The sequence below is a fragment of the Hipposideros armiger genome, unplaced genomic scaffold (genome assembly GCF_001890085.2).
Source record: "Hipposideros armiger isolate ML-2016 unplaced genomic scaffold, ASM189008v1 scaffold_124, whole genome shotgun sequence".
Taxonomy (NCBI): domain Eukaryota; kingdom Metazoa; phylum Chordata; class Mammalia; order Chiroptera; family Hipposideridae; genus Hipposideros; species Hipposideros armiger.
Genome location: NW_017731474.1, coordinates 2879257 through 2888909, shown reverse-complemented (window position 1 = coordinate 2888909; position 9653 = coordinate 2879257). Strand labels below are relative to the sequence as shown.

At 40.6% G+C, this 9653-nt stretch overlaps 1 long non-coding RNA gene across 2 annotated transcripts; it reads left to right on the top strand.

The window, feature by feature from the left end:
- The first annotated feature begins 2600 nt into the window (after positions 1-2600).
- LOC109385751 (uncharacterized) lies at positions 2601-5146 on the top strand. Of its 2 annotated transcripts, none has more exons than XR_002124680.1 (2): positions 2601-2729; positions 2962-5146. It is a non-coding gene; the product is annotated as an uncharacterized LOC109385751 (long non-coding RNA). The 2 variants fall into 2 exon arrangements; XR_002124681.1 differs by having other exon boundaries at positions 2601-2868.
- Positions 5147-9653: the final 4507 nt, after the last annotated feature.

Below are 9653 nucleotides of genomic sequence, written 5' to 3'. Positions count from 1 at the left end.
ACCACATGCCGAGGGGAAGGGGAAGGCTTTCTAAAGAAAGAATCCCTCTTTAGTAATAGCTTCAGTTCTTTCCTCACATTCAAACCCACTCCTCTGAGCCGTTGCAGTCTCAACCACAAGTGTGGTTATGTGGCTTTTTAAATGGCCACAAGCCCCACCAATCCTTTCCAGGGCTTAACAGGCATGTTGGGTGAGCCCATGCTCCTTGTCTCAGATCATAATCAGCAAGGAGACATTGGAAGTTTAAAGGAGCCTCATGTCAACCCACTTGCACACCTTCCGTGATCACTCCTGAACAGAATTGTATGTGGAATTTTGCTCTACCTTTTCTGCTTTAAGGGAACACACACCAGCAAGCCTGCTCTATAATAGAAAACCCAACATTCCAAATGACTTGCATGGGGATAGGATACTTTTCAACCCCTCGTCCCCGATTTCCTAGGGCTCTGCAGGGACTGCTATAAGGGAAAAGAGAACAGAACCTGCAGTGTCTCCGCCATGAAGCCGGCTCTGCTGAGCTCTCTTCTATCAATTAATGCAACTAAACTTCATGACAACACATAATTAGAAAATCTCTAGATTTTGATACTAGCTTCCATTTCAGCTTTCTTAAGTGAGTCTGGCTTTTAGCTAGTACACAGAACATATGGTAAATCTTTAAAAAGATGTATGGAGACTACACCAAAAAAACAAACAATCCTATTTAAAAATGGGCAGAAGACCTGAATAGACATTTCTCCAAAGAAGACCTACAGATGGCCAATAGATATATGAAAAGATGCTCAACATCACTAATCATCAGAGAAATGCAAATAAAAACCACAATGAGATATCATCTCACAACTGTCAGAATGGCTATCGTCGATAAATCAACAAACAACAAGTGTTGGTGAGGGCCGGCCGAGTGGCACGTTGGTTAAGAACTGGCTTGGGACGTCAGAGGGCCCCAGTTCGGATCCCACATATGAGGGCCAGTGACACTGCCCTCTAAAGCTAAGATGCTGAACAACAGCTCAACCTGGAGCTGGGCTGCCATGAGTTGCCAGCGACAGCGTAGGCTGCAGCCCCTGCTGCAGTGGGTTGCCATAGGCTACTGTGTGTATCCAGCAGCCAGTGTGAGCGGCCAGCAGCCGCCGTGAGTGGCCATCCAGAAGCCGGCGACTGATCTGCCTCACCTGGGAAGAGCACAATGATGGTGCCAACTTGGGCCAGTGAAGCAACGTCCTCCACAACTAGACAAAAGAACAAAACGACAGCAACTTGTCTGTTCCCCTTCCCCAATTCCCCAGCATTGTTGCCATCCCCCAATTCCCCAATAAAAAAACAAACAAACAAAAAAAACAAGTGTTGGTGAGAATGTGAAGAACAGGAACCCTCATGCACTATTAGTGGGATTGTAAATTGGTGCAGCCACTATGGAAAACATTATGAAGATTCCTCAAAAAAGTAAAAATAGAATTAGCATATAACCCAGCAATTCCACTTCTGGGAGTTTATCCAAAGAAATCCAAAGCACTAATTCAAAAAGAAATGTGTACCCCTATGTTGATTACAGCTTCATTTACAATAGCCAAGATATGGAAGAAACCTAAGTGCCCAATAGATGATTGGATAAAGAAGAAGTGGCTCATGTATACAACAAAATATTACTCAGCCATAAAAAAGAATGAAATCTTGCCATTTGTGACAACATGAATGGGTCTAGAGGGTATTATGCGAAGTGAAATAAGTCAGACAGAGAAAGAAAAATTCTATATGATCTCATATGTGGAATCTAAAAAAACAAAACAAACAAACAAAACAGAAACAAACTCATGCAGAGGCAGAGAACATTTTGATGAATGCCAGATGGGAAGGGATGTGGGGGTGAAAAGAGGAAGGAATTAAGATGCACAGATTGTCAGTTATAAAAACAGTCATGGGAATGTAAATTATAGCATAAGGAATACAGTCAATAATATTGTAATAACTATGTATGGTGTCAAATGAGTACTAGACTTATTGGGGTGATCACTTAAGTTATATAAATGACTAATCAGTATGTTGTACATATGAAACTAATATAATATTGTATTGAAAACTTAAAAGAAAAAGATGTATGGAGACTAGTCTGAGGGGGAATCCCTAGTAAAGAGGTTTCTTTTGGCTCCTGCTGACTCAGTAGGGTCACGTGTACATCCATTTTACAGATGAAGAAACTGAGTCTCAGTGAGGTAAATGACATATGAAGACACACAGACTAAGCTTGCTATCTGTCTGGCTTCAAGGTCAAAGTTCTCTTCATTCCACTTGATTGTCTTCCACTCCAACAAGCATCTATGGTTCATGCAGGAAGTAAATAAAACGCAGGACAGAAAATGGTTACCAGAGCTCATATGCTGGGGTCTGTCAGGCAGAAGAAGGCAGGCTGGAAGCACTTGGCCTGTGGTTAGATGCAATTCTACTGGACATTTCTGAAGTAGAGAGAGGAACTATTTGAGTTTTTCTAGTGTTTGCTTTGTCCAGCATGAAGATAGGCGGAGACTGGAGATGGGCCAGCAACACAGTGGCAAGAAGAAAAAGCAATACTTCAGAAGTGAATATGAGGGGATTTTCTCTGCTTCCTTCTTCCAAGTGGAGTGCACTGGAGTTCAGCAACCAACACAGAGAACCCAGAAACCAGGCCAGCAGAACCCGTGATACAGATGTGTGTTGGCGTCTTGAAGAAGTCCCAAGGGGACTCTGGCCAGGTCAGAGCTGGGAGTAGAAACCCCCAAGTGAGGCAGCCTCAGTTGAGGAACTCTGGAAAGAGAATCTCCTGTTTCCCAGAGGCAGAGAGTGAGCAGAATGGACCATAGGGCAGATATCTGGATAGAAGAGAGCCTGCCGGTATAAGGGTTGTTTGGATAGTCTTACATTGTCTGTAGGTATGTATGGTTTTCTCTCTGGTAATTGAATTCCTTTCTATAAATTTGCATTTAGAGTGCTAATAAAAGATTTTCCCATCCCTGCCTATCTGGAGAAGACATTCCCTGGGAATGGAAGAGAAGGTAATCAACCTGAACGAGGACCCTGATAGAGGTTCTGAATGCTTCCCTCGTCCTGGTATAACCCAGAAGAGACGGTCCTCAACGCCCTTCTCAAACTTTGGTTTTCTTGCCTAGTGTGTGGACTTGGATGCCCACCAGGGCCTTTCCTCCTCGCGGAGTGGCAGCATGAGCTGCAAATGGAACTGGGGCTGCGATGCTGGTGAGTTACTTAATTGACTGCTCATGAAAAGTGGACTTCATGAACTCATGGGGAAAGAAAGAAACCATATTCAAATCCAGAACATCTTCCTGAAGAAAAGAAAGAAAACAGATCATTAAAACAGTTTTGTTTTGTTTTGTTTTTAAAGAACTCCTAAAGAAAAGGCACCCCAGATGAAAGGCTGGTTTCTCCTGTAGGTGTTTTTTGTATTTTTCTGTGTTATTAGAGGTGAAAGCTGTTAGGTACAAAGCCTGGCCTACTTCAAAAGCTGGAGGTCTTGCCTTAAGGCATCATAATTATTTTAGGTTCAACCTTCTGTGGTATCACAGCTACAATGTAAAAAGGGAAAATGCCTAGAGTTGAGGTTTATTTTAAATTACATTAAAAAAATACAAGATATAAACTAGAAAGCACACAATGTAAGAACTCTAAAATGTGGGAAAAAAAAATATGTGTCAGACCGATGATAAAATGTAATGGAAAGAAACATGGAAGAGTTGATCTTGTGCAAACTAGAACGCCATTTTAATTCCTTTACTACGTCTTTAGAAAATGTTTCTTTACTATTCCTTCAGGTTATTCATACTGACTGATAATGTCAAAGCGGTAGTAACTTGAAAAAAAGAATGTTACACTGATAAAATTCCATTTATTTTATTCAGACCCAGAACGGGTATTTGAGCCGGTGTAACAGATGGGTTATGTGAACATTGCAAGTAATTTGGGCACAGTACTATAAATATGCAAGTAAATGTCACTACTTAAAGGGATTTACGTATTCAGCAATTATTAGATATTCAGTAAATTATTTTGTAAAGAGATCAATCTTTTTGTATAGGCATTATCACTCTAAATATATCTGAATTTTCACATACCGAGATGTTCTACAGTGAGGCAGGGCTGTGTTTTATCATCTTATTATTTCTGATTGGCTTGGTTTTTTTTAAAGAGTCTTGTACAATTTGTACTGCTAGTATAAAGCATAAGTATATGAGGACTGACCCTATAAATGAGAAAGAGAATAAATTGGAGGCCACTGGGGTACAATTCGGTATATTAACTCACCCTTGATTTAAATTTTAACCTAATAGAATGAAGTCACAGCTGGGTGGAGAGGAGAATGGTTTCCTGCCAGTCATTGTAGCTGCCCGGTCAGGAGAGAGAGGAACCACTTGTTCCCCAGTGGGTAACAACATGGACAGAAGGGTTCAAGTTTCCTTACCTCACACATCACCACAGACACACACATGCGCACCAGCCATTACATTATTTAGAATATTGGTTTAGTTGCGGATAAAAAAGATCCAAAATAATAGGGGTTGAAAGAAACCAATTTATTTGTCACACATAAGTGGATAATTCCATAAATGGCAACTCCTTATTTATCTGGGACTCAGGATGCTTCTACACTTTATCTCCTCCACCCCTGGAAAGCGGCTGCAATCCTCATAGTCCACAATAGGGAACCAGCAATCATTCCATTTCCCAAAAAGTGTTATAGAAGAAAGACTGTGGAAGGAACTTCAGATTGTTATCTAATATCTAGTTTCCCTTTCCAAATGGAAGCCACATGGCTGCTGGAACAAAATTTCATTTCCAGTCTCGTTGCAGCTAGAACTTCTGGGTAATGGAAGGTGAGGAAAAGAGATTATGTGCGACTTCCTGGTTGTGTCATTAAACACGGTGGCAATGTACCACTTCTTCTCTTTCCTCCATCTGGGACAATGAGGTCAAAGGTCACTGGGCGCACAATGGAGCCACTACATCAATGTTAACCTGCATTGCCTGCATTGAGGCTTTTTACAGGGGCCCAAGCTACCACCTTTCTAAGCACGAATGACCAATAAAGCGGATGCTCCTCAAAAAAACAACAAAACAAAACCTTTACAAGGGAGACAAATAAATTTCTATCTCTTTAGCCCCTGTCATTTGAGTCTCTGTTAAATGCTGCTAAAACTAATGCCTACCTAATATACTCATCTTAACGGACATCTCATGAAGGGGAAAAGGTATTTAATTTACTAGGATGCAATGGTTAGCTCCAAAGCTGTACCGATAGCCCTCTCATTTGCACATTTAATAACATTTATCTAGCACCTGTTATGTTCCAGGCCCTTAAGACAATGAAAATAAATGTGCCCTGATCCTTCCCTCAAGCAACTTGATATCAGAGGGAAAAAATTAAGGGAGCAAATATAACTGAATGCTAATTAACAACCACAGGCACTGCTGTAGTTGTTTTCACATGTTTCATATCATTTGCATCATTTGCATCTCACAAAATTTCTGTGGGTCTTCATTCTATAGATGTGGACATAGAAGCTCCAAGGGGTTATAGAATTTTCCCAGGACTACACCTATAACAAGCGATGGGGTCAAGATTTAGGTTCAGATTTCTGACTCTTGAGTCAACCAGTCACCAAACTTCTTCATGGACGTGTACACCAAAAGCAAGAATGCAAGGCTCCACGTGAGAAGCACTTCAAATGCTTCAGCTGATATGTAACTAACTTCTCTTGAGGGGCCACCCAGCATTAGTTTCTCAATATCACTATGTGTCCTGTATCAAGCACAGCGTGTTCTTCCCCTTCTGAAAGGAAGAGAAAACCAACTTAGGGCCACCACCCCTACATCATGGGCACTTGTACTTCTAAATCATTTTGTCTCACATCCATATTGCTTAGTTTTGCACATTATTTAACTTTGTTCAAATGAAATCTTTTCTAGAACTTGCTCTTTAATCTAATGTTATGTTTTTAAGATTCACCCTTGTTGATGCATGTAGCTATATTTTAATCACTTCTGCAGTTGTATGAATATAACAGTATGAATTTATCTTTCTTACTAGATGGCCTTTTAAGTTTCCTGTTGGGAATTTTTGTTGTCAGAAACTACACCTCTTAGAATATTTTTGTGTTTATCCTAGTGTACATATGCAAGAATCTCCATAGTGTGTTCACCTAGGAAGGGAAATTCTGAGTTGTAGAGTATCCACACTCTGTACTTTACTACATAAGACCAAGTTGTTTTCCAAAGTGGCCGTACCAATTCACGCTGCCACCAGTTTGTGTGAGAGTTCTCTTTGCATCATGTCCTCACCAACACTTGGTATCCTTGGATTTTTTTTTTTTTTTGCCAATCTGGTGGGTGTGAAATAGCACCTTATTGTGATTTTAATTTGCACTTTCTTCAGGATATACTTTCGTCACATGTGAATTCAAGAAACCAAGATGAGAAACCATTCCAAGCGATTTGCCATTGGTATTCTTAAAAACTGGGGTAAACTTCAAAAAACCAAGCCGCTTCTTATAGAAGAGGTCAAATAACTGCAAAAGGCCAATTATTCATTTTTAGACCTTAGAAAATACCAAAAGGCTTATGCTACTGTTTGTGTTGTAGGATAAACAGCTATTTCTTAAATGGCTCCTTTTAGGGGGTTAATGATATTATCCACAGCCATAGGAAAAGCAAATACATTTCAGAGAAATTATAAACATTTCTTTTATCTTACCAGATAAAGAGACTTAGTATAAATCCTAATGCACCCACTTGGCTATACAAAAGTTATAGCAGATAAAGAGTTTGAAACATTTTTATGTAAACAATCGTAGATTTTTCTTTTTCTCAAAGGTTGCTAAAAGGCTGTTTGACACTCTGTAAGTGGGGAGCATCTCAGAGTAAGAACCGGTTCTGGATATTATCAGAATTAATTTCCCACTAGCAAAGCAGCTCCATTAAGCACTGTTTTCATCTCTGAAGCCTTTACTTTTATGTAATATTTACATCATTGACACCTTCTGTTACTGAACCCCTAATATAAACAAGAGGTGTAATAAGCCCTAATGTATTTTAACAAGATTTTAAGAGATGTGGCTATCGGATGGATAACCAAATGGAGTACAGATTAAAGCAAATTTTTATAACACCTCAATTTCATGTGACAAAGACAACGCTATAATTTAAGTCCAGAAGAGAAACATTCTCCTTGTGTTTATTCATCAATTAGAATTTGATGGACTCCAAATGTCAACTGACCAGCCAAATTCCTTAACACAGCCTTTTAGCAGAAAATTAGAAACTTATTTCCATTTAGAAGAGAGACATGAAAATAAATTTACTTTGCTCCATAATATCTACATACTCATGGCAACTGTGAGTTTCATGAACCACAACAGTAATACACGAAAAGCAAATCTTTGTAATTCAACGTCTTAATGCAATAACATGAGATGATCCATCCATGACTAAAATTTTGCCTGACTTATTTCAGCTGAAAAAGAGCTATTTGAAAGTGTGTTTAGTAACTGCCTGACCGATCTAGATGGAAGAGTGCTTTCTAATTAATTCTCATCTCCATAGTTTTATTCTCTGTGAGGCTCTGTGGAGTTTCATGGCAAAGATCCATGAGTTCAAGGCAGCAATAGTTATCATCCTGGAGTGAGAAAGGCCAGTGTACTGGAGAGTACGGCTTAGATACTAGCTACTCGAAGTGTGGTATGTGGACCAATGTCAGCCGTGAACTCTCATTACAACAATCTCCAGTAGGAAAAGTATGCAAGTAGAGAGTAAGTGTTTAAAACTTCTATAGAAATGGACATTGCTGCAACACCTCAGGGAGGGATTGCTGGGTTTATCTTGCTGAACAGGATGTCTTACCCAAAAAATGGGTGACAAATTTGGGGGAAAAAATAAAATTGCCCTCCTCCACAGATAGTTTGAGAAGTACTGGTCTAGGGGTATTGTTAAAATGCAGATACTTAACCACCAGCCCCAGGCATTCAGGCTCATTAGATTTGAGGTGAGGCCTGAATTTGCATTTCTAACTAGATCCCAGGTGATGGTGCTTGTTGCTGGTCAGAACTACACTTTAAGTAGCAGAGATCTAGATCAAACAAAATGCAACATGCTACCCATTTGTCACTGATGACTAACAAACCTGGACATTTGAATTTGGTGGTCCCCAAATGTAACACCTTTCAGATATCTGTATTTGGCACCTTCTGTGCTTTTAGGAGAATACAGAAGTTACCATTTGTCCACCTCAGAGTGTTCTGCTCTTCAAAACCTTTCCATGATGCCACCTTCTACCCTCTTAGAACTAGCAGATGGTGACATTCTCCTAAATTTTTATAGCTTCCTCTTTTACTATTTGAAAGATTTGCCAATGTGTTAACAGCGTACATCATGCTGAGTCTCATGACCACAAGACAATGGCAATGCTTTCTGGAAATAGACATGGATTATAACTGGCATTTGTACTTACCCAAACTTTTAAGACATACTTATAAAAGAGGGGAGAGGTTTGATCTTTGGTACTGAGAACCAACAGTGCCTACCATCCAAGCTGCTCAAGTAACTTCTGACGACTCATCTGAATTTCTTTGTCACAGTTTCTAGAACACCAGCCAATTTAAATTCTCTTCAAAATGAACAAAGCCTAGCCCTTAGGAATTAACCGCCTCTGAATGCTGCAGTCCTCACCTTCTCTCCTGTGAATATCTAGAAAGAACACCCCAGACACTCCTGGGCCTCTCCAGGACTTCCATCAGCAGAACTGCCATAGAAATGCAGGTGCTTTCTGAAAGGCTAATTCCACGGCTAAATCAATTATCACAGGGTGACACAGACTTTTAGAGAGATTAAACTACCCTTTCTACTGAAAGCAAATGATGAATTCTCAAATGGGACCCCTCTAACCATCTATTTGCTCAGTTACAGTGTACTCCTATGGGCCAATTATTTAATTTGATCCACATTGTTTGAATCAATGCCTTAGAATTCTGGGAAGAGAAGCACAAGTCAGAGAGCTGCTTGTACATTAAAAAGGGATCAGTGTCCTAACAGGAAAAAAAATGTTCTCAAGAGTCTGAGAGGAGAGATCCAAGATGGCAGAGTAGACACCATGCCTGTGTCCTTCCGTGAACACATTAAAATTGCAACTAAAGTATACAACAATCAACCTAGAAAACCACCTGAAGTCTAGCCGAACAGAAGTCTATCACTAAAAATATAAAGAAGCCACGTGGAGACTGGTAGGAGGGACGGAGACGTGGAATGGGCCCCCAACCTCTCTGCGGCGATTGAGAATCAGGAGGGATATTTCAACTGCGGAGGTTCCCGCCAGAGGAGCGAGTGATCCCAGCACTCCACACCAGGCTCCCCAGCCCAGAGTACTGGTGCCGAGAATAGGAGCCCCCAAAATATCTGGCTGTGCAAAACAGTGGGGATTCCGACCATCTGGGTGGGACGAAAGGCTGCGTGAAGCCCAAATGTCCTCTTAAACGGCCCATGCAGAGACTTATATGCTTGCAGGCACTTACCTTAGATTCCAGTGAAGGGAAGGTGACTCCCAGGGCCTCAGAGATATATGGTGGGGCAGACTGAGGTGTGTAGCTTCAGGGGGAGGACTGGAGGACAGTCAGCAT